We start from the raw sequence: 19,008 nt of genomic DNA, 5'->3' as shown, positions 1-19,008 counted from the left end.
TATTAAACTCTAGAATATTGATTGCTAATATGTAATTATATAAATATACAAAGTGTAGGTCAGTGTACGTCCACATTTGTTTAGCTGATTTTAAGGTAAAGTATAGCAGAGCCTGGATAGCTCAGTCGGTAGAGCATCAGACTTTTAATCTGAGGGTTCAGGGTTCAAGTCCCTGTTCAGGCGGTTGTTTCCTTTTAAGAAAAAGTACTCTAATTGTATGCTCTTTTTGTGGACCCCTGCATGACGAATAAGATATTCCATTACTAAAATTGCAAAAACGTCTTTCATGGAGTTGTGAAATACACATCTGTCTCACATATTATGTGCCATTTGACTAAACTTAAGTCGTACGTAGATTTACCAATGGTATCATGTAGTCTGAGACGGTGAATATCATTTCACCAATTCAATATTCAAAATATAGCCATGGTTATAGTATCAAATGAATTTTATAAAGCTGATCAACAGCTAATAGCTCATTATTTCATTTCAGATCATCTCTGCACCTCATTATAGCAGATTGGCTCTGTGGCGCAATGGATAGCGCATTGGACTTCTAGGTGAATGTAAAAAAGATATTCAAAGGTTGTGGGTTCGAATCCCACCAGAGTCAGTTTTATCCCTGTTATCCTGTTATCCCAAGTACCAATTCATTATTATATTCTCTGTATTTAGTACTAATACCGGCAACCATCTTAACCCCTTGCGTGCTGATGACAGAACGGTTCCGTCATCAGCTACGGGTGAGCTGTGCTGATGACGAAACCGTTCCGTCATGACTCCACCCGCGCAAGGCGGAGTCAGCACAGGCGGAAAATACGCCCCGCACGCAAGGGGTTAAAAAACGTAGTGATAGTTGGGACACTTCCTAATGTTGATAATGTCATTTTGTGGGGTGCTGCCTCAGAGCCTGGATAGCTCAGTCGGTAGAGCATCAGACTTTTAATCTGAGGGCCCAGGGTTCAAGTCCCTGTTCAGGCGGCTTGGTTAAAGAAAATGTATATCAATTGCATACTCTTTTCAGGACCCAATGAATGGGAATTCCAATTACAGATGGTTCAAAAAAGTCTTGATCGAGTCCTTACATACCCATCTGTGCTCTACTTTCTTTGACAAGGGTTAAGAAGACTTACCCAAACTGTATCATGTAGTTTGACATGTTGATTATCTTTTATCCAATTCAATGTTCAAAATGTAAGCTAGTGTCTGATTAATTTGATAAAGTTGGTCAACAACTTATAGGTCATCTTTTTATTTGTGAATCTCTGATCACCTTGTTGAATCAGGTCGGATCTCTGGTGCAATGGATTGCGGCTTGGAGTCCTAGGTGAATGTAGCAAAAGCATTCAAACGCTAAGGGTTCGAACACCAACTGGGTCAATTTTATCCCTCCTCTATTTTATAACTAATTGAAACAGTAACCAGCAATCCTGCTTCTCCATCACCAGAAACATTTACCAAAATGGCAGTGAAAGAAAGTCTACTTAAACAGAGACTGTTTGCTTTGAAAATGTTGCATAGTCTATGCCCAAGAGGAAATTCCCAATGATACTGCTGAAAATGTAATTTAGGAGTTAGTAATAGTATTTGGCCCTTTATTAATTTCACAGTGTCATTTTAAACACGTGATTTCTATGTCATCCGAAAATGAGATAGTACAAATTTCCGGAGTTATAATGGATTACGTGTGCTGCTGAAATTTCAAATGCTTAAAATATCAATTCATTATTAAACTCTAGAATATTGATTGCTAATATATGTAATTATATAAATATACAAAGTGTAGGTCAGTGTACGTCCACATTTGTTTAGCTGATTTTAAGGTAGAGTATAGCAGAGCCTGGATAGCTCAGTCGGTAGAGCATCAGACTTTTAATCTGAGGGTCCAGGGTTCAAGTCCCTGTTCAGGCGGTTGTTTCCTTTAAAGAAAAAGTACTCTAATTCTATGCTCTTTTTGTGGACCCCTGCATGACGAATAAGATATTCCATTACTAAAATTGCAAAAACGTCTTTCATGGAGTTGTGAAATACACATCTGTCTCACATATTATGTGCCATTTGACTAAACTTAAGTCGTACGTAGATTTACCAATGGTATCATGTAGTCTGAGACGGTGAATATCATTTCACCAATTCAATATTCAAAATATAGCCATGGTTATAGTATCAAATGAACTTTATAAAGCTGATCAACAGCTAATAGCTCATTATTTCATTTCAGAACATCTCTGCACCGCATTATAGCAAATTGGCTCTGTGGCGCAATGGATAGCGCATTGGACTTCTAGGTGAATGTAAAAAAGATATTCAAAGGTTGTGGGTTCGAATCCCACCAGAGTCAGTTTTATCCCTGTTATCCTGTTATCCCAAGTACCAATTCATTATTATATTCTCTGTATTTAGTACTAATACCGGCAACCATCTTAACCCCTTGCGTGCTGATGACAGAACGGTTCCGTCATCAGCTACGGGTGAGCTGTGCTGATGACGAAACCGTTCCGTCATGACTCCGCCCGCGCAAGGCGGAGTCAGCACAGGCGGAAAATACGCCCCGCACGCAAGGGGTTAAAAAACGTAGTGATAGTTGGGACACTTCCTAATGTTGATAATGCCATTTTGTGGGGTGCTGCCTCAGAGCCTGGATAGCTCAGTCGGTAGAGCATCAGACTTTTAATCTGAGGGCCCAGGGTTCAAGTCCCTGTTCAGGCGGCTTGGTTAAAGAAAATGTATATCAAATGCATACTCTTTTCAGGATCCAATGAATGGGAATTCCAATTACAGATGGTTCAAAAAAGTCTTGATCGAGTCCTTACATACCCATCTGTGCTCTACTTTCTTTGACAAGGGTTAAGAAGACTTACCCAAACTGTATCATGTAGTTTGACATGTTGATTATCTTTTATCCAATTCAATGTTCCAAATGTAAGCTAGTGTCAGATTAATTTGATAAAGTTGGTCAACCACTTATAGGTCATCTTTTTATTTGTGAATCTCTGATCACCTTGTTGAATCAGGTCGGATCTCTGGTGCAATGGATTGCGGCTTGGAGTCCTAGGCGAATGTAGCAAAAGCATTCAAACGCTAAGGGATCGAACACCAACTGGGTCAATTTTATCCCTCCTCTATTTTATAACTAATTGAAACAGTAACCAGCAATCCTGCTTCTCCATCACCAGAAACATTTACCAAAATGGCAGTGAAAGAAAGTCTACTTAAACAGAGACTGTTTGCTTTGAAAATGTTGCATAGTCTATGCCCAAGAGGAAATTCCCAATGATACTGCTGAAAATGTAATTTAGGAGTTAGTAATAGTATTTGGCCCTTTATTAATTTCACTGTGTCATTTTAAACACGTGATTTCTATGTCATCCGAAAATGAGATAGTACAAATTTCCGGAGTTATAATGGATTACGTGTGCTGCTGAAATTTCAAATGCTTATAATATCAATTCATTATTAAACTCTAGAATATTGATTGCTAATATGTAATTATATAAATATACAAAGTGTAGGTCAGTGTACGTCCACATTTGTTTAGCTGATTTTAAGGTAGAGTATAGCAGAGCCTGGATAGCTCAGTCGGTAGAGCATCAGACTTTTAATCTGAGGGTCCAGGGTTCAAGTCCCTGTTCAGGCGGTTGTTTCCTTCAAAGAAAAAGTACTCTAATTGTATGCTCTTTTTGTGGACCCCTGCATGACGAATAAGATATTCCATTACTAAAATTGCAAAAACGTCTTTCATGGAGTTGTGAAATACACATCTGTCTCACATATTATGTGCCATTTGACTAAACTTAAGTCGTACGTAGATTTACCAATGGTATCATGTAGTCTGAGACGGTGAATATCATTTCACCAATTCAATATTCAAAATATAGCCATGGTTATAGTATCAAATGAACTTTATAAAGCTGATCAACAGCTAATAGCTCATTATTTCATTTCAGATCATCTCTGCACCTCATTATAGCAGATTGGCTCTGTGGCGCAATGGATAGCGCATTGGACTTCTAGGTGAATGTAAAAAAGATATTCAAAGGTTGTGGGTTCGAATCCCACCAGAGTCAGTTTTATCCCTGTTATCCCTGTTATCCTGTTATCCCAAGTACCAATTCATTATTATATTCTCTGTATTTAGTACTAATACCGGCAACCATCTTAACCCCTTGCGTGCTGATGACAGAACGGTTCCGTCATCAGCTACGGGTGAGCTGTGCTGATGACGAAACCGTTCCGTCATGACTCCGCCCGCGCAAGGCGGAGTCAGCACAGGCGGAAAATACGCCCCGCACGCAAGGGGTTAAAAAACGTAGTGATAGTTGGGACACTTCCTAATGTTGATAATGCCATTTTGTGGGGTGCTGCCTCAGAGCCTGGATAGCTCAGTCGGTAGAGCATCAGACTTTTAATCTGAGGGCCCAGGGTTCAAGTCCCTGTTCAGGCGGCTTGGTTAAAGAAAATGTATATCAAATGCATACTCTTTTCAGGATCCAATGAATGGGAATTCCAATTACAGATGGTTCAAAAAAGTCTTGATCGAGTCCTTACATACCCATCTGTGCTCTACTTTCTTTGACAAGGGTTAAGAAGACTTACCCAAACTGTATCATGTAGTTTGACATGTTGATTATCTTTTATCCAATTCAATGTTCAAAATGTAAGCTAGTGTCAGATTAATTTGATAAAGTTGGTCAACCACTTATAGGTCATCTTTTTATTTGTGAATCTCTGATCACCTTGTTGAATCAGGTCGGATCTCTGGTGCAATGGATTGCGGCTTGGAGTCCTAGGCGAATGTAGCAAAAGCATTCAAACGCTAAGGGATCGAACACCAACTGGGTCAATTTTATCCCTCCTCTATTTTATAACTAATTGAAACAGTAACCAGCAATCCTGCTTCTCCATCACCAGAAACATTTACCAAAATGGCAGTGAAAGAAAGTCTACTTAAACAGAGACTGTTTGCTTTGAAAATGTTGCATAGTCTATGCCCAAGAGGAAATTCCCAATGATACTGCTGAAAATGTAATTTAGGAGTTAGTAATAGTATTTGGCCCCTTATTAATTTCACTGTGTCATTTTAAACACGTGATTTCTATGTCATCCGAAAATGAGATAGTACAAATTTCCGGAGTTATAATGGATTACGTGTGCTGCTGAAATTTCAAATGCTTATAATATCAATTCATTATTAAACTCTAGAATATTGATTGCTAATATGTAATTATATAAATATACAAAGTGTAGGTCAGTGTACGTCCACATTTGTTTAGCTGATTTTAAGGTAAAGTATAGCAGAGCCTGGATAGCTCAGTCGGTAGAGCATCAGACTTTTAATCTGAGGGTTCAGGGTTCAAGTCCCTGTTCAGGCGGTTGTTTCCTTTTAAGAAAAAGTACTCTAATTGTATGCTCTTTTTGTGGACCCCTGCATGACGAATAAGATATTCCATTACTAAAATTGCAAAAACGTCTTTCATGGAGTTGTGAAATACACATCTGTCTCACATATTATGTGCCATTTGACTAAACTTAAGTCGTACGTAGATTTACCAATGGTATCATGTAGTCTGAGACGGTGAATATCATTTCACCAATTCAATATTCAAAATATAGCCATGGTTATAGTATCAAATGAATTTTATAAAGCTGATCAACAGCTAATAGCTCATTATTTCATTTCAGATCATCTCTGCACCTCATTATAGCAGATTGGCTCTGTGGCGCAATGGATAGCGCATTGGACTTCTAGGTGAATGTAAAAAAGATATTCAAAGGTTGTGGGTTCGAATCCCACCAGAGTCAGTTTTATCCCTGTTATCCTGTTATCCCAAGTACCAATTCATTATTATATTCTCTGTATTTAGTACTAATACCGGCAACCATCTTAACCCCTTGCGTGCTGATGACAGAACGGTTCCGTCATCAGCTACGGGTGAGCTGTGCTGATGACGAAACCGTTCCGTCATGACTCCACCCGCGCAAGGCGGAGTCAGCACAGGCGGAAAATACGCCCCGCACGCAAGGGGTTAAAAAACGTAGTGATAGTTGGGACACTTCCTAATGTTGATAATGTCATTTTGTGGGGTGCTGCCTCAGAGCCTGGATAGCTCAGTCGGTAGAGCATCAGACTTTTAATCTGAGGGCCCAGGGTTCAAGTCCCTGTTCAGGCGGCTTGGTTAAAGAAAATGTATATCAATTGCATACTCTTTTCAGGACCCAATGAATGGGAATTCCAATTACAGATGGTTCAAAAAAGTCTTGATCGAGTCCTTACATACCCATCTGTGCTCTACTTTCTTTGACAAGGGTTAAGAAGACTTACCCAAACTGTATCATGTAGTTTGACATGTTGATTATCTTTTATCCAATTCAATGTTCAAAATGTAAGCTAGTGTCTGATTAATTTGATAAAGTTGGTCAACAACTTATAGGTCATCTTTTTATTTGTGAATCTCTGATCACCTTGTTGAATCAGGTCGGATCTCTGGTGCAATGGATTGCGGCTTGGAGTCCTAGGTGAATGTAGCAAAAGCATTCAAACGCTAAGGGTTCGAACACCAACTGGGTCAATTTTATCCCTCCTCTATTTTATAACTAATTGAAACAGTAACCAGCAATCCTGCTTCTCCATCACCAGAAACATTTACCAAAATGGCAGTGAAAGAAAGTCTACTTAAACAGAGACTGTTTGCTTTGAAAATGTTGCATAGTCTATGCCCAAGAGGAAATTCCCAATGATACTGCTGAAAATGTAATTTAGGAGTTAGTAATAGTATTTGGCCCTTTATTAATTTCACAGTGTCATTTTAAACACGTGATTTCTATGTCATCCGAAAATGAGATAGTACAAATTTCCGGAGTTATAATGGATTACGTGTGCTGCTGAAATTTCAAATGCTTAAAATATCAATTCATTATTAAACTCTAGAATATTGATTGCTAATATATGTAATTATATAAATATACAAAGTGTAGGTCAGTGTACGTCCACATTTGTTTAGCTGATTTTAAGGTAGAGTATAGCAGAGCCTGGATAGCTCAGTCGGTAGAGCATCAGACTTTTAATCTGAGGGTCCAGGGTTCAAGTCCCTGTTCAGGCGGTTGTTTCCTTTAAAGAAAAAGTACTCTAATTCTATGCTCTTTTTGTGGACCCCTGCATGACGAATAAGATATTCCATTACTAAAATTGCAAAAACGTCTTTCATGGAGTTGTGAAATACACATCTGTCTCACATATTATGTGCCATTTGACTAAACTTAAGTCGTACGTAGATTTACCAATGGTATCATGTAGTCTGAGACGGTGAATATCATTTCACCAATTCAATATTCAAAATATAGCCATGGTTATAGTATCAAATGAACTTTATAAAGCTGATCAACAGCTAATAGCTCATTATTTCATTTCAGAACATCTCTGCACCGCATTATAGCAAATTGGCTCTGTGGCGCAATGGATAGCGCATTGGACTTCTAGGTGAATGTAAAAAAGATATTCAAAGGTTGTGGGTTCGAATCCCACCAGAGTCAGTTTTATCCCTGTTATCCTGTTATCCCAAGTACCAATTCATTATTATATTCTCTGTATTTAGTACTAATACCGGCAACCATCTTAACCCCTTGCGTGCTGATGACAGAACGGTTCCGTCATCAGCTACGGGTGAGCTGTGCTGATGACGAAACCGTTCCGTCATGACTCCGCCCGCGCAAGGCGGAGTCAGCACAGGCGGAAAATACGCCCCGCACGCAAGGGGTTAAAAAACGTAGTGATAGTTGGGACACTTCCTAATGTTGATAATGCCATTTTGTGGGGTGCTGCCTCAGAGCCTGGATAGCTCAGTCGGTAGAGCATCAGACTTTTAATCTGAGGGCCCAGGGTTCAAGTCCCTGTTCAGGCGGCTTGGTTAAAGAAAATGTATATCAAATGCATACTCTTTTCAGGATCCAATGAATGGGAATTCCAATTACAGATGGTTCAAAAAAGTCTTGATCGAGTCCTTACATACCCATCTGTGCTCTACTTTCTTTGACAAGGGTTAAGAAGACTTACCCAAACTGTATCATGTAGTTTGACATGTTGATTATCTTTTATCCAATTCAATGTTCCAAATGTAAGCTAGTGTCAGATTAATTTGATAAAGTTGGTCAACCACTTATAGGTCATCTTTTTATTTGTGAATCTCTGATCACCTTGTTGAATCAGGTCGGATCTCTGGTGCAATGGATTGCGGCTTGGAGTCCTAGGCGAATGTAGCAAAAGCATTCAAACGCTAAGGGATCGAACACCAACTGGGTCAATTTTATCCCTCCTCTATTTTATAACTAATTGAAACAGTAACCAGCAATCCTGCTTCTCCATCACCAGAAACATTTACCAAAATGGCAGTGAAAGAAAGTCTACTTAAACAGAGACTGTTTGCTTTGAAAATGTTGCATAGTCTATGCCCAAGAGGAAATTCCCAATGATACTGCTGAAAATGTAATTTAGGAGTTAGTAATAGTATTTGGCCCTTTATTAATTTCACTGTGTCATTTTAAACACGTGATTTCTATGTCATCCGAAAATGAGATAGTACAAATTTCCGGAGTTATAATGGATTACGTGTGCTGCTGAAATTTCAAATGCTTATAATATCAATTCATTATTAAACTCTAGAATATTGATTGCTAATATGTAATTATATAAATATACAAAGTGTAGGTCAGTGTACGTCCACATTTGTTTAGCTGATTTTAAGGTAGAGTATAGCAGAGCCTGGATAGCTCAGTCGGTAGAGCATCAGACTTTTAATCTGAGGGTCCAGGGTTCAAGTCCCTGTTCAGGCGGTTGTTTCCTTTAAAGAAAAAGTACTCTAATTGTATGCTCTTTTTGTGGACCCCTGCATGACGAATAAGATATTCCATTACTAAAATTGCAAAAACGTCTTTCATGGAGTTGTGAAATACACATCTGTCTCACATATTATGTGCCATTTGACTAAACTTAAGTCGTACGTAGATTTACCAATGGTATCATGTAGTCTGAGACGGTGAATATCATTTCACCAATTCAATATTCAAAATATAGCCATGGTTATAGTATCAAATGAACTTTATAAAGCTGATCAACAGCTAATAGCTCATTATTTCATTTCAGATCATCTCTGCACCTCATTATAGCAGATTGGCTCTGTGGCGCAATGGATAGCGCATTGGACTTCTAGGTGAATGTAAAAAAGATATTCAAAGGTTGTGGGTTCGAATCCCACCAGAGTCAGTTTTATCCCTGTTATCCCAAGTACCAATTCATTATTATATTCTCTGTATTTAGTACTAATACCGGCAACCATCTTAACCCCTTGCGTGCTGATGACAGAACGGTTCCGTCATCAGCTACGGGTGAGCTGTGCTGATGACGAAACCGTTCCGTCATGACTCCGCCCGCGCAAGGCGGAGTCAGCACAGGCGGAAAATACACCCCGCACGCAAGGGGTTAAAAAACGTAGTGATAGTTGGGACACTTCCTAATGTTGATAATGCCATTTTGTGGGGTGCTGCCTCAGAGCCTGGATAGCTCAGTCGGTAGAGCATCAGACTTTTAGTCTGAGGGCCCAGGGTTCAAGTCCCTGTTCAGGCGGCTTAGTTAAAGAAAATGTATATCAAATGCATACTCTTTTCAGGATCCAATGAATGGGAATTCCAATTACAGATGGTTCAAAAAAGTCTTGATCGAGTCCTTACATACCCATCTGTGCTCTACTTTCTTTGACAAGGGTTAAGAAGACTTACCCAAACTGTATCATGTAGTTTGACATGTTGATTATCTTTTATCCAATTCAATGTTCAAAATGTAAGCTAGTGTCAGATTAATTTGATAAAGTTGGTCAACCACTTATAGGTCATCTTTTTATTTGTGAATCTCTGATCACCTTGTGGAATCAGGTCGGATCTCTGGTGCAATGGATTGCGGCTTGGAGTCCTAGGCGAATGTAGCAAAAGCATTCAAACGCTAAGGGATCGAACACCAACTGGGTCAATTTTATCCCTCCTCTATTTTATAACTAATTGAAACAGTAACCAGCAATCCTGCTTCTCCATCACCAGAAACATTTACCAAAATGGCAGTGAAAGAAAGTCTACTTAAACAGAGACTGTTTGCTTTGAAAATGTTGCATAGTCTATGCCCAAGAGGAAATTCCCAATGATACTGCTGAAAATGTAATTTAGGAGTTAGTAATAGTATTTGGCCCCTTATTAATTTCACTGTGTCATTTTAAACACGTGATTTCTATGTCATCCGAAAATGAGATAGTACAAATTTCCGGAGTTATAATGGATTACGTGTGCTGCTGAAATTTCAAATGCTTATAATATCAATTCATTATTAAACTCTAGAATATTGATTGCTAATATGTAATTATATAAATATACAAAGTGTAGGTCAGTGTACGTCCACATTTGTTTAGCTGATTTTAAGGTAGAGTATAGCAGAGCCTGGATAGCTCAGTCGGTAGAGCATCAGACTTTTAATCTGAGGGTCCAGGGTTCAAGTCCCTGTTCAGGCGGTTGTTTCCTTTAAAGAAAAAGTACTCTAATTGTATGCTCTTTTTGTGGACCCCTGCATGACGAATAAGATATTCCATTACTAAAATTGCAAAAACGTCTTTCATGGAGTTGTGAAATACACATCTGTCTCACATATTATGTGCCATTTGACTAAACTTAAGTCGTACGTAGATTTACCAATGGTATCATGTAGTCTGAGACGGTGAATATCATTTCACCAATTCAATATTCAAAATATAGCCATGGTTATAGTATCAAATGAATTTTATAAAGCTGATCAACAGCTAATAGCTCATTATTTCATTTCAGATCATCTCTGCACCTCATTATAGCAGATTGGCTCTGTGGCGCAATGGATAGCGCATTGGACTTCTAGGTGAATGTAAAAAAGATATTCAAAGGTTGTGGGTTCGAATCCCACCAGAGTCAGTTTTATCCCTGTTATCCCAAGTACCAATTCATTATTATATTCTCTGTATTTAGTACTAATACCGGCAACCATCTTAACCCCTTGCGTGCTGATGACAGAACGGTTCCGTCATCAGCTACGGGTGAGCTGTGCTGATGACGAAACCGTTCCGTCATGACTCCGCCCGCGCAAGGCGGAGTCAGCACAGGCGGAAAATACGCCCCGCACGCAAGGGGTTAAAAAACGTAGTGATAGTTGGGACACTTCCTAATGTTGATAATGTCATTTTGTGGGGTGCTGCCTCAGAGCCTGGATAGCTCAGTCGGTAGAGCATCAGACTTTTAATCTGAGGGCCCAGGGTTCAAGTCCCTGTTCAGGCGGCTTGGTTAAAGAAAATGTATATCAATTGCATACTCTTTTCAGGACCCAATGAATGGGAATTCCAATTACAGATGGTTCAAAAAAGTCTTGATCGAGTCCTTACATACCCATCTGTGCTCTACTTTCTTTGACAAGGGTTAAGAAGACTTACCCAAACTGTATCATGTAGTTTGACATGTTGATTATCTTTTATCCAATTCAATGTTCAAAATGTAAGCTAGTGTCTGATTAATTTGATAAAGTTGGTCAACAACTTATAGGTCATCTTTTTATTTGTGAATCTCTGATCACCTTGTTGAATCAGGTCGGATCTCTGGTGCAATGGATTGCGGCTTGGAGTCCTAGGCGAATGTAGCAAAAGCATTCAAACGCTAAGGGTTCGAACACCAACTGGGTCAATTTTATCCCTCCTCTATTTTATAACTAATTGAAACAGTAACCAGCAATCCTGCTTCTCCATCACCAGAAACATTTACCAAAATGGCAGTGAAAGAAAGTCTACTTAAACAGAGACTGTTTGCTTTGAAAATGTTGCATAGTCTATGCCCAAGAGGAAATTCCCAATGATACTGCTGAAAATGTAATTTAGGAGTTAGTAATAGTATTTGGCCCTTTATTAATTTCACAGTGTCATTTTAAACACGTGATTTCTATGTCATCCGAAAATGAGATAGTACAAATTTCCGGAGTTATAATGGATTACGTGTGCTGCTGAAATTTCAAATGCTTAAAATATCAATTCATTATTAAACTCTAGAATATTGATTGCTAATATATGTAATTATATAAATATACAAAGTGTAGGTCAGTGTACGTCCACATTTGTTTAGCTGATTTTAAGGTAGAGTATAGCAGAGCCTGGATAGCTCAGTCGGTAGAGCATCAGACTTTTAATCTGAGGGTCCAGGGTTCAAGTCCCTGTTCAGGCGGTTGTTTCCTTTAAAGAAAAAGTACTCTAATTCTATGCTCTTTTTGTGGACCCCTGCATGACGAATAAGATATTCCATTACTAAAATTGCAAAAACGTCTTTCATGGAGTTGTGAAATACACATCTGTCTCACATATTATGTGCCATTTGACTAAACTTAAGTCGTATGTAGATTTACCAATGGTATCATGTAGTCTGAGACGGTGAATATCATTTCACCAATTCAATATTCAAAATATAGCCATGGTTATAGTATCAAATGAACTTTATAAAGCTGATCAACAGCTAATAGCTCATTATTTCATTTCAGAACATCTCTGCACCGCATTATAGCAAATTGGCTCTGTGGCGCAATGGATAGCGCATTGGACTTCTAGGTGAATGTAAAAAAGATATTCAAAGGTTGTGGGTTCGAATCCCACCAGAGTCAGTTTTATCCCTGTTATCCTGTTATCCCAAGTACCAATTCATTATTATATTCTCTGTATTTAGTACTAATACCGGCAACCATCTTAACCCCTTGCGTGCTGATGACAGAACGGTTCCGTCATCAGCTACGGGTGAGCTGTGCTGATGACGAAACCGTTCCGTCATGACTCCGCCCGCGCAAGGCGGAGTCAGCACAGGCGGAAAATACGCCCCGCACGCAAGGGGTTAAAAAACGTAGTGATAGTTGGGACACTTCCTAATGTTGATAATGCCATTTTGTGGGGTGCTGCCTCAGAGCCTGGATAGCTCAGTCGGTAGAGCATCAGACTTTTAATCTGAGGGCCCAGGGTTCAAGTCCCTGTTCAGGCGGCTTGGTTAAAGAAAATGTATATCAAATGCATACTCTTTTCAGGATCCAATGAATGGGAATTCCAATTACAGATGGTTCAAAAAAGTCTTGATCGAGTCCTTACATACCCATCTGTGCTCTACTTTCTTTGACAAGGGTTAAGAAGACTTACCCAAACTGTATCATGTAGTTTGACATGTTGATTATCTTTTATCCAATTCAATGTTCCAAATGTAAGCTAGTGTCAGATTAATTTGATAAAGTTGGTCAACCACTTATAGGTCATCTTTTTATTTGTGAATCTCTGATCACCTTGTTGAATCAGGTCGGATCTCTGGTGCAATGGATTGCGGCTTGGAGTCCTAGGCGAATGTAGCAAAAGCATTCAAACGCTAAGGGATCGAACACCAACTGGGTCAATTTTATCCCTCCTCTATTTTATAACTAATTGAAACAGTAACCAGCAATCCTGCTTCTCCATCACCAGAAACATTTACCAAAATGGCAGTGAAAGAAAGTCTACTTAAACAGAGACTGTTTGCTTTGAAAATGTTGCATAGTCTATGCCCAAGAGGAAATTCCCAATGATACTGCTGAAAATGTAATGTAGGAGTTAGTAATAGTATTTGGCCCTTTATTAATTTCACTGTGTCATTTTAAACACGTGATTTCTATGTCATCCGAAAATGAGATAGTACAAATTTCCGGAGTTATAATGGATTACGTGTGCTGCTGAAATTTCAAATGCTTATAATATCAATTCATTATTAAACTCTAGAATATTGATTGCTAATATGTAATTATATAAATATACAAAGTGTAGGTCAGTGTACGTCCACATTTGTTTAGCTGATTTTAAGGTAGAGTATAGCAGAGCCTGGATAGCTCAGTCGGTAGAGCATCAGACTTTTAATCTGAGGGTCCAGGGTTCAAGTCCCTGTTCAGGCGGTTGTTTCCTTTAAAGAAAAAGTACTCTAATTGTATGCTCTTTTTGTGGACCCCTGCATGACGAATAAGATATTCCATTACTAAAATTGCAAAAACGTCTTTCATGGAGTTGTGAAATACACATCTGTCTCACATATTATGTGCCATTTGACTAAACTTAAGTCGTACGTAGATTTACCAATGGTATCATGTAGTCTGAGACGGTGAATATCATTTCACCAATTCAATATTCAAAATATAGCCATGGTTATAGTATCAAATGAACTTTATAAAGCTGATCAACAGCTAATAGCTCATTATTTCATTTCAGATCATCTCTGCACCTCATTATAGCAGATTGGCTCTGTGGCGCAATGGATAGCGCATTGGACTTCTAGGTGAATGTAAAAAAGATATTCAAAGGTTGAGGGTTCGAATCCCACCAGAGTCAGTTTTATCCCTGTTATCCCAAGTACCAATTCATTATTATATTCTCTGTATTTAGTACTAATACCGGCAACCATCTTAACCCCTTGCGTGCTGATGACAGAACGGTTCCGTCATCAGCTACGGGTGAGCTGTGCTGATGACGAAACCGTTCCGTCATGACTCCGCCCGCGCAAGGCGGAGTCAGCACAGGCGGAAAATACACCCCGCACGCAAGGGGTTAAAAAACGTAGTGATAGTTGGGACACTTCCTAATGTTGATAATGCCATTTTGTGGGGTGCTGCCTCAGAGCCTGGATAGCTCAGTCGGTAGAGCATCAGACTTTTAGTCTGAGGGCCCAGGGTTCAAGTCCCTGTTCAGGCGGCTTAGTTAAAGAAAATGTATATCAAATGCATACTCTTTTCAGGATCCAATGAATGGGAATTCCAATTACAGATGGTTCAAAAAAGTCTTGATCGAGTCCTTACATACCCATCTGTGCTCTACTTTCTTTGACAAGGGTTAAGAAGACTTACCCAAACTGTATCATGTAGTTTGACATGTTGATTATCTTTTATCCAATTCAATGTTCAAAATGTAAGCTAGTGTCAGATTAATTTGATAAAGTTGGTCAACCACTTATAGGTCATCTTTTTATTTGTGAATCTCTGATCACCTTGTGGAATCAGGTCGGATCTCTGGTGCAATGGATTGCGGCTTGGAGTCCTAGGCGAATGTAGCAAAAGCATTCAAACGCTAAGGGATCGAACACCAACTGGGTCAATTTTATCCCTCCTCTATTTTATAACTAATTGAAACAGTAACCAGCAATCCTGCTTCTCCATCACCAGAAACATTTACCAAAATGGCAGTGAAAGAAAGTCTACTTAAACAGAGACTGTTTGCTTTGAAAATGTTGCATAGTCTATGCCCAAGAGGAAATTCCCAATGATACTGCTGAAAATGTAATTTAGGAGTTAGTAATAGTATTTGGCCCCTTATTAATTTCACTGTGTCATTTTAAACACGTGATTTCTATGTCATCCGAAAATGAGATAGTACAAATTTCCGGAGTTATAATGGATTACGTGTGCTGCTGAAATTTCAAATGCTTATAATATCAATTCATTATTAAACTCTAGAATATTGATTGCTAATATGTAATTATATAAATATACAAAGTGTAGGTCAGTGTACGTCCACATTTGTTTAGCTGATTTTAAGGTAGAGTATAGCAGAGCCTGGATAGCTCAGTCGGTAGAGCATCAGACTTTTAATCTGAGGGTCCAGGGTTCAAGTCCCTGTTCAGGCGGTTGTTTCCTTTAAAGAAAAAGTACTCTAATTGTATGCTCTTTTTGTGGACCCCTGCATGACGAATAAGATATTCCATTACTAAAATTGCAAAAACGTCTTTCATGGAGTTGTGAAATACACATCTGTCTCACATATTATGTGCCATTTGACTAAACTTAAGTCGTACGTAGATTTACCAATGGTATCATGTAGTCTGAGACGGTGAATATCATTTCACCAATTCAATATTCAAAATATAGCCATGGTTATAGTATCAAATGAATTTTATAAAGCTGATCAACAGCTAATAGCTCATTATTTCATTTCAGATCATCTCTGCACCTCATTATAGCAGATTGGCTCTGTGGCGCAATGGATAGCGCATTGGACTTCTAGGTGAATGTAAAAAAGATATTCAAAGGTTGTGGGTTCGAATCCCACCAGAGTCAGTTTTATCCCTGTTATCCTGTTATCCCAAGTACCAATTCATTATTATATTCTCTGTATTTAGTACTAATACCGGCAACCATCTTAACCCCTTGCGTGCTGATGACAGAACGGTTCCGTCATCAGCTACGGGTGAGCTGTGCTGATGACGAAACCGTTCCGTCATGACTCCGCCCGCGCAAGGCGGAGTCAGCACAGGCGGAAAATACGCCCCGCACGCAAGGGGTTAAAAAACGTAGTGATAGTTGGGACACTTCCTAATGTTGATAATGTCATTTTGTGGGGTGCTGCCTCAGAGCCTGGATAGCTCAGTCGGTAGAGCATCAGACTTTTAATCTGAGGGCCCAGGGTTCAAGTCCCTGTTCAGGCGGCTTGGTTAAAGAAAATGTATATCAATTGCATACTCTTTTCAGGACCCAATGAATGGGAATTCCAATTACAGATGGTTCAAAAAAGTCTTGATCGAGTCCTTACATACCCATCTGTGCTCTACTTTCTTTGACAAGGGTTAAGAAGACTTACCCAAACTGTATCATGTAGTTTGACATGTTGATTATCTTTTATCCAATTCAATGTTCAAAATGTAAGCTAGTGTCTGATTAATTTGATAAAGTTGGTCAACAACTTATAGGTCATCTTTTTATTTGTGAATCTCTGATCACCTTGTTGAATCAGGTCGGATCTCTGGTGCAATGGATTGCGGCTTGGAGTCCTAGGCGAATGTAGCAAAAGCATTCAAACGCTAAGGGTTCGAACACCAACTGGGTCAATTTTATCCCTCCTCTATTTTATAACTAATTGAAACAGTAACCAGCAATCCTGCTTCTCCATCACCAGAAACATTTACCAAAATGGCAGTGAAAGAAAGTCTACTTAAACAGAGACTGTTTGCTTTGAAAATGTTGCATAGTCTATGCCCAAGAGGAAATTCCCAATGATACTGCTGAAAATGTAATTTAGGAGTTAGTAATAGTATTTGGCCCTTTATTAATTTCACAGTGTCATTTTAAACACGTGATTTCTATGTCATCCGAAAATGAGATAGTACAAATTTCCGGAGTTATAATGGATTACGTGTGCTGCTGAAATTTCAAATGCTTAAAATATCAATTCATTATTAAACTCTAGAATATTGATTGCTAATATATGTAATTATATAAATATACAAAGTGTAGGTCAGTGTACGTCCACATTTGTTTAGCTGATTTTAAGGTAGAGTATAGCAGAGCCTGGATAGCTCAGTCGGTAGAGCATCAGACTTTTAATCTGAGGGTCCAGGGTTCAAGTCCCTGTTCAGGCGGTTGTTTCCTTTAAAGAAAAAGTACTCTAATTCTATGCTCTTTTTGTGGACCCCTGCATGACGAATAAGATATTCCATTACTAAAATTGCAAAAACGTCTTTCATGGAGTTGTGAAATACACATCTGTCTCACATATTATGTGCCATTTGACTAAACTTAAGTCGTACGTAGATTTACCAATGGTATCATGTAGTCTGAGACGGTGAATATCATTTCACCAATTCAATATTCAAAATATAGCCATGGTTATAGTATCAAATGAACTTTATAAAGCTGATCAACAGCTAATAGCTCATTATTTCATTTCAGAACATCTCTGCACCGCATTATAGCAAATTGGCTCTGTGGCGCAATGGATAGCGCATTGGACTTCTAGGTGAATGTAAAAAAGATATTCAAAGGTTGTGGGTTCGAATCCCACCAGAGTCAGTTTTATCCCTGTTATCCTGTTATCCCAAGTACCAATTCATTATTATATTCTCTGTATTTAGTACTAATACCGGCAACCATCTTAACCCCTTGCGTGCTGATGACAGAACGGTTCCGTCATCAGCTACGGGTGAGCTGTGCTGATGACGAAACCGTTCCGTCATGACTCCGCCCGCGAAAGGCGGAGTCAGCACAGGCGGAAAATACGCCCGCACGCAAGGGGTTAAAAAACGTAGTGATAGTTGGGACACTTCCTAATGTTGATAATGCCATTTTGTGGGGTGCTGCCTCAGAGCCTGGATAGCTCAGTCGGTAGAGCATCAGACTTTTAATCTGAGGGCCCAGGGTTCAAGTCCCTGTTCAGGCGGCTTGGTTAAAGAAAATGTATATCAATTGCATACTCTTTTCAGGATCCAATGAATGGGAATTCCAATTACAGATGGTTCAAAAAAGTCTTGATCGAGTCCTTACATACCCATCTGTGCTCTACTTTCTTTGACAAGGGTTAAGAAGACTTACCCAAACTGTATCATGTAGTTTGACATGTTGATTATCTTTTATCCAATTCAATGTTCAAAATATAAGCTAGTGTCCGATTAATTTGATAAAGTTGGTCAACCACTTATAGGTCATCTTTTTATTTGTGAATCTCTGATCACCTTGTTGAATCAGGTCGGATCTCTGGTGCAATGGATTGCGGCTTGGAGTCCTAGGCGAATGTAGCAAAAGCATTCAAACGCTAAGGGTTCGAACACCAACTGGGTCAATTTTATCCCTCCTCTATTTTATAACTAATTGAAACAGTAACCAGCAATCCTGCTTCTCCATCACCAGAAACATTTACCAAAATGGCAGTGAAAGAAAGTCTACTTAAACAGAGACTGTTTGCTTTGAAAATGTTGCATAGTCTATGCCCAAGAGGAAATTCCCAATGATACTGCTGAAAATGTAATTTAGGAGTTAGTAATAGTATTTGGCCCTTTATTATTTTCACTGTGTCATTTTAAACACGTGATTTCTATGTCATCCGAAAATGAGATAGTACAAATTTCCGGAGTTATAATGGATTACGTGTGCTGCTGAAATTTCAAATGCTTATAATATCAATTCATTATTAAACTCTAGAATATTGATTGCTAATA

General features: G+C 38.9%; 29 non-coding genes across 29 annotated transcripts; all 29 read left to right on the top strand.

Annotated features, from left to right (window-relative positions):
- Positions 1-522: 522 nt before the first annotated feature.
- TRNAR-UCU (transfer RNA arginine (anticodon UCU)) lies at positions 523-613 on the top strand. Its single transcript is given in 2 exon segments — positions 523-559; positions 578-613. It is a non-coding gene; the product is annotated as a tRNA-Arg (tRNA).
- Positions 614-908: 295 nt separating this feature from the next.
- On the top strand, positions 909-981 carry TRNAK-UUU (transfer RNA lysine (anticodon UUU)). Its single transcript has one exon. It is a non-coding gene; the product is annotated as a tRNA-Lys (tRNA).
- Positions 982-1,838: 857 nt separating this feature from the next.
- On the top strand, positions 1,839-1,911 carry TRNAK-UUU (transfer RNA lysine (anticodon UUU)). Its single transcript has one exon. It is a non-coding gene; the product is annotated as a tRNA-Lys (tRNA).
- Positions 1,912-2,250: 339 nt separating this feature from the next.
- TRNAR-UCU (transfer RNA arginine (anticodon UCU)) lies at positions 2,251-2,341 on the top strand. Its single transcript is given in 2 exon segments — positions 2,251-2,287; positions 2,306-2,341. It is a non-coding gene; the product is annotated as a tRNA-Arg (tRNA).
- A 295-nt stretch (positions 2,342-2,636) lies between these two features.
- On the top strand, positions 2,637-2,709 carry TRNAK-UUU (transfer RNA lysine (anticodon UUU)). Its single transcript has one exon. It is a non-coding gene; the product is annotated as a tRNA-Lys (tRNA).
- Positions 2,710-3,564: 855 nt separating this feature from the next.
- On the top strand, positions 3,565-3,637 carry TRNAK-UUU (transfer RNA lysine (anticodon UUU)). The gene has a single exon. It is a non-coding gene; the product is annotated as a tRNA-Lys (tRNA).
- A 339-nt stretch (positions 3,638-3,976) lies between these two features.
- TRNAR-UCU (transfer RNA arginine (anticodon UCU)) lies at positions 3,977-4,067 on the top strand. The gene is given in 2 exon segments: positions 3,977-4,013; positions 4,032-4,067. It is a non-coding gene; the product is annotated as a tRNA-Arg (tRNA).
- Positions 4,068-4,371: 304 nt separating this feature from the next.
- Positions 4,372-4,444, top strand: TRNAK-UUU (transfer RNA lysine (anticodon UUU)). The gene has a single exon. It is a non-coding gene; the product is annotated as a tRNA-Lys (tRNA).
- Positions 4,445-5,711: 1,267 nt separating this feature from the next.
- TRNAR-UCU (transfer RNA arginine (anticodon UCU)) lies at positions 5,712-5,802 on the top strand. The gene is given in 2 exon segments: positions 5,712-5,748; positions 5,767-5,802. It is a non-coding gene; the product is annotated as a tRNA-Arg (tRNA).
- Positions 5,803-6,097: 295 nt separating this feature from the next.
- On the top strand, positions 6,098-6,170 carry TRNAK-UUU (transfer RNA lysine (anticodon UUU)). Its single transcript has one exon. It is a non-coding gene; the product is annotated as a tRNA-Lys (tRNA).
- An 857-nt stretch (positions 6,171-7,027) lies between these two features.
- On the top strand, positions 7,028-7,100 carry TRNAK-UUU (transfer RNA lysine (anticodon UUU)). Its single transcript has one exon. It is a non-coding gene; the product is annotated as a tRNA-Lys (tRNA).
- A 339-nt stretch (positions 7,101-7,439) lies between these two features.
- On the top strand, positions 7,440-7,530 carry TRNAR-UCU (transfer RNA arginine (anticodon UCU)). The gene is given in 2 exon segments: positions 7,440-7,476; positions 7,495-7,530. It is a non-coding gene; the product is annotated as a tRNA-Arg (tRNA).
- A 295-nt stretch (positions 7,531-7,825) lies between these two features.
- On the top strand, positions 7,826-7,898 carry TRNAK-UUU (transfer RNA lysine (anticodon UUU)). Its single transcript has one exon. It is a non-coding gene; the product is annotated as a tRNA-Lys (tRNA).
- Positions 7,899-8,753: 855 nt separating this feature from the next.
- TRNAK-UUU (transfer RNA lysine (anticodon UUU)) lies at positions 8,754-8,826 on the top strand. Its single transcript has one exon. It is a non-coding gene; the product is annotated as a tRNA-Lys (tRNA).
- Positions 8,827-9,165: 339 nt separating this feature from the next.
- Positions 9,166-9,256, top strand: TRNAR-UCU (transfer RNA arginine (anticodon UCU)). The gene is given in 2 exon segments: positions 9,166-9,202; positions 9,221-9,256. It is a non-coding gene; the product is annotated as a tRNA-Arg (tRNA).
- Positions 9,257-10,471: 1,215 nt separating this feature from the next.
- TRNAK-UUU (transfer RNA lysine (anticodon UUU)) lies at positions 10,472-10,544 on the top strand. The gene has a single exon. It is a non-coding gene; the product is annotated as a tRNA-Lys (tRNA).
- A 339-nt stretch (positions 10,545-10,883) lies between these two features.
- On the top strand, positions 10,884-10,974 carry TRNAR-UCU (transfer RNA arginine (anticodon UCU)). Its single transcript is given in 2 exon segments — positions 10,884-10,920; positions 10,939-10,974. It is a non-coding gene; the product is annotated as a tRNA-Arg (tRNA).
- A 287-nt stretch (positions 10,975-11,261) lies between these two features.
- TRNAK-UUU (transfer RNA lysine (anticodon UUU)) lies at positions 11,262-11,334 on the top strand. The gene has a single exon. It is a non-coding gene; the product is annotated as a tRNA-Lys (tRNA).
- Positions 11,335-12,191: 857 nt separating this feature from the next.
- TRNAK-UUU (transfer RNA lysine (anticodon UUU)) lies at positions 12,192-12,264 on the top strand. The gene has a single exon. It is a non-coding gene; the product is annotated as a tRNA-Lys (tRNA).
- Positions 12,265-12,603: 339 nt separating this feature from the next.
- On the top strand, positions 12,604-12,694 carry TRNAR-UCU (transfer RNA arginine (anticodon UCU)). Its single transcript is given in 2 exon segments — positions 12,604-12,640; positions 12,659-12,694. It is a non-coding gene; the product is annotated as a tRNA-Arg (tRNA).
- Positions 12,695-12,989: 295 nt separating this feature from the next.
- On the top strand, positions 12,990-13,062 carry TRNAK-UUU (transfer RNA lysine (anticodon UUU)). The gene has a single exon. It is a non-coding gene; the product is annotated as a tRNA-Lys (tRNA).
- Positions 13,063-13,917: 855 nt separating this feature from the next.
- Positions 13,918-13,990, top strand: TRNAK-UUU (transfer RNA lysine (anticodon UUU)). The gene has a single exon. It is a non-coding gene; the product is annotated as a tRNA-Lys (tRNA).
- A 339-nt stretch (positions 13,991-14,329) lies between these two features.
- Positions 14,330-14,420, top strand: TRNAR-UCU (transfer RNA arginine (anticodon UCU)). The gene is given in 2 exon segments: positions 14,330-14,366; positions 14,385-14,420. It is a non-coding gene; the product is annotated as a tRNA-Arg (tRNA).
- A 1,215-nt stretch (positions 14,421-15,635) lies between these two features.
- Positions 15,636-15,708, top strand: TRNAK-UUU (transfer RNA lysine (anticodon UUU)). The gene has a single exon. It is a non-coding gene; the product is annotated as a tRNA-Lys (tRNA).
- Positions 15,709-16,047: 339 nt separating this feature from the next.
- Positions 16,048-16,138, top strand: TRNAR-UCU (transfer RNA arginine (anticodon UCU)). Its single transcript is given in 2 exon segments — positions 16,048-16,084; positions 16,103-16,138. It is a non-coding gene; the product is annotated as a tRNA-Arg (tRNA).
- Positions 16,139-16,433: 295 nt separating this feature from the next.
- TRNAK-UUU (transfer RNA lysine (anticodon UUU)) lies at positions 16,434-16,506 on the top strand. Its single transcript has one exon. It is a non-coding gene; the product is annotated as a tRNA-Lys (tRNA).
- Positions 16,507-17,363: 857 nt separating this feature from the next.
- On the top strand, positions 17,364-17,436 carry TRNAK-UUU (transfer RNA lysine (anticodon UUU)). The gene has a single exon. It is a non-coding gene; the product is annotated as a tRNA-Lys (tRNA).
- A 339-nt stretch (positions 17,437-17,775) lies between these two features.
- Positions 17,776-17,866, top strand: TRNAR-UCU (transfer RNA arginine (anticodon UCU)). The gene is given in 2 exon segments: positions 17,776-17,812; positions 17,831-17,866. It is a non-coding gene; the product is annotated as a tRNA-Arg (tRNA).
- Positions 17,867-18,160: 294 nt separating this feature from the next.
- Positions 18,161-18,233, top strand: TRNAK-UUU (transfer RNA lysine (anticodon UUU)). The gene has a single exon. It is a non-coding gene; the product is annotated as a tRNA-Lys (tRNA).
- Positions 18,234-19,008: the final 775 nt, after the last annotated feature.

Source organism: Lissotriton vulgaris, chromosome 1_2 (assembly GCF_964263255.1).
Source record: "Lissotriton vulgaris chromosome 1_2, aLisVul1.2, whole genome shotgun sequence".
In the NCBI taxonomy this organism is placed as follows: domain Eukaryota; kingdom Metazoa; phylum Chordata; class Amphibia; order Caudata; family Salamandridae; genus Lissotriton; species Lissotriton vulgaris.
This window is presented reverse-complemented; position numbering and strand designations above follow the sequence as displayed.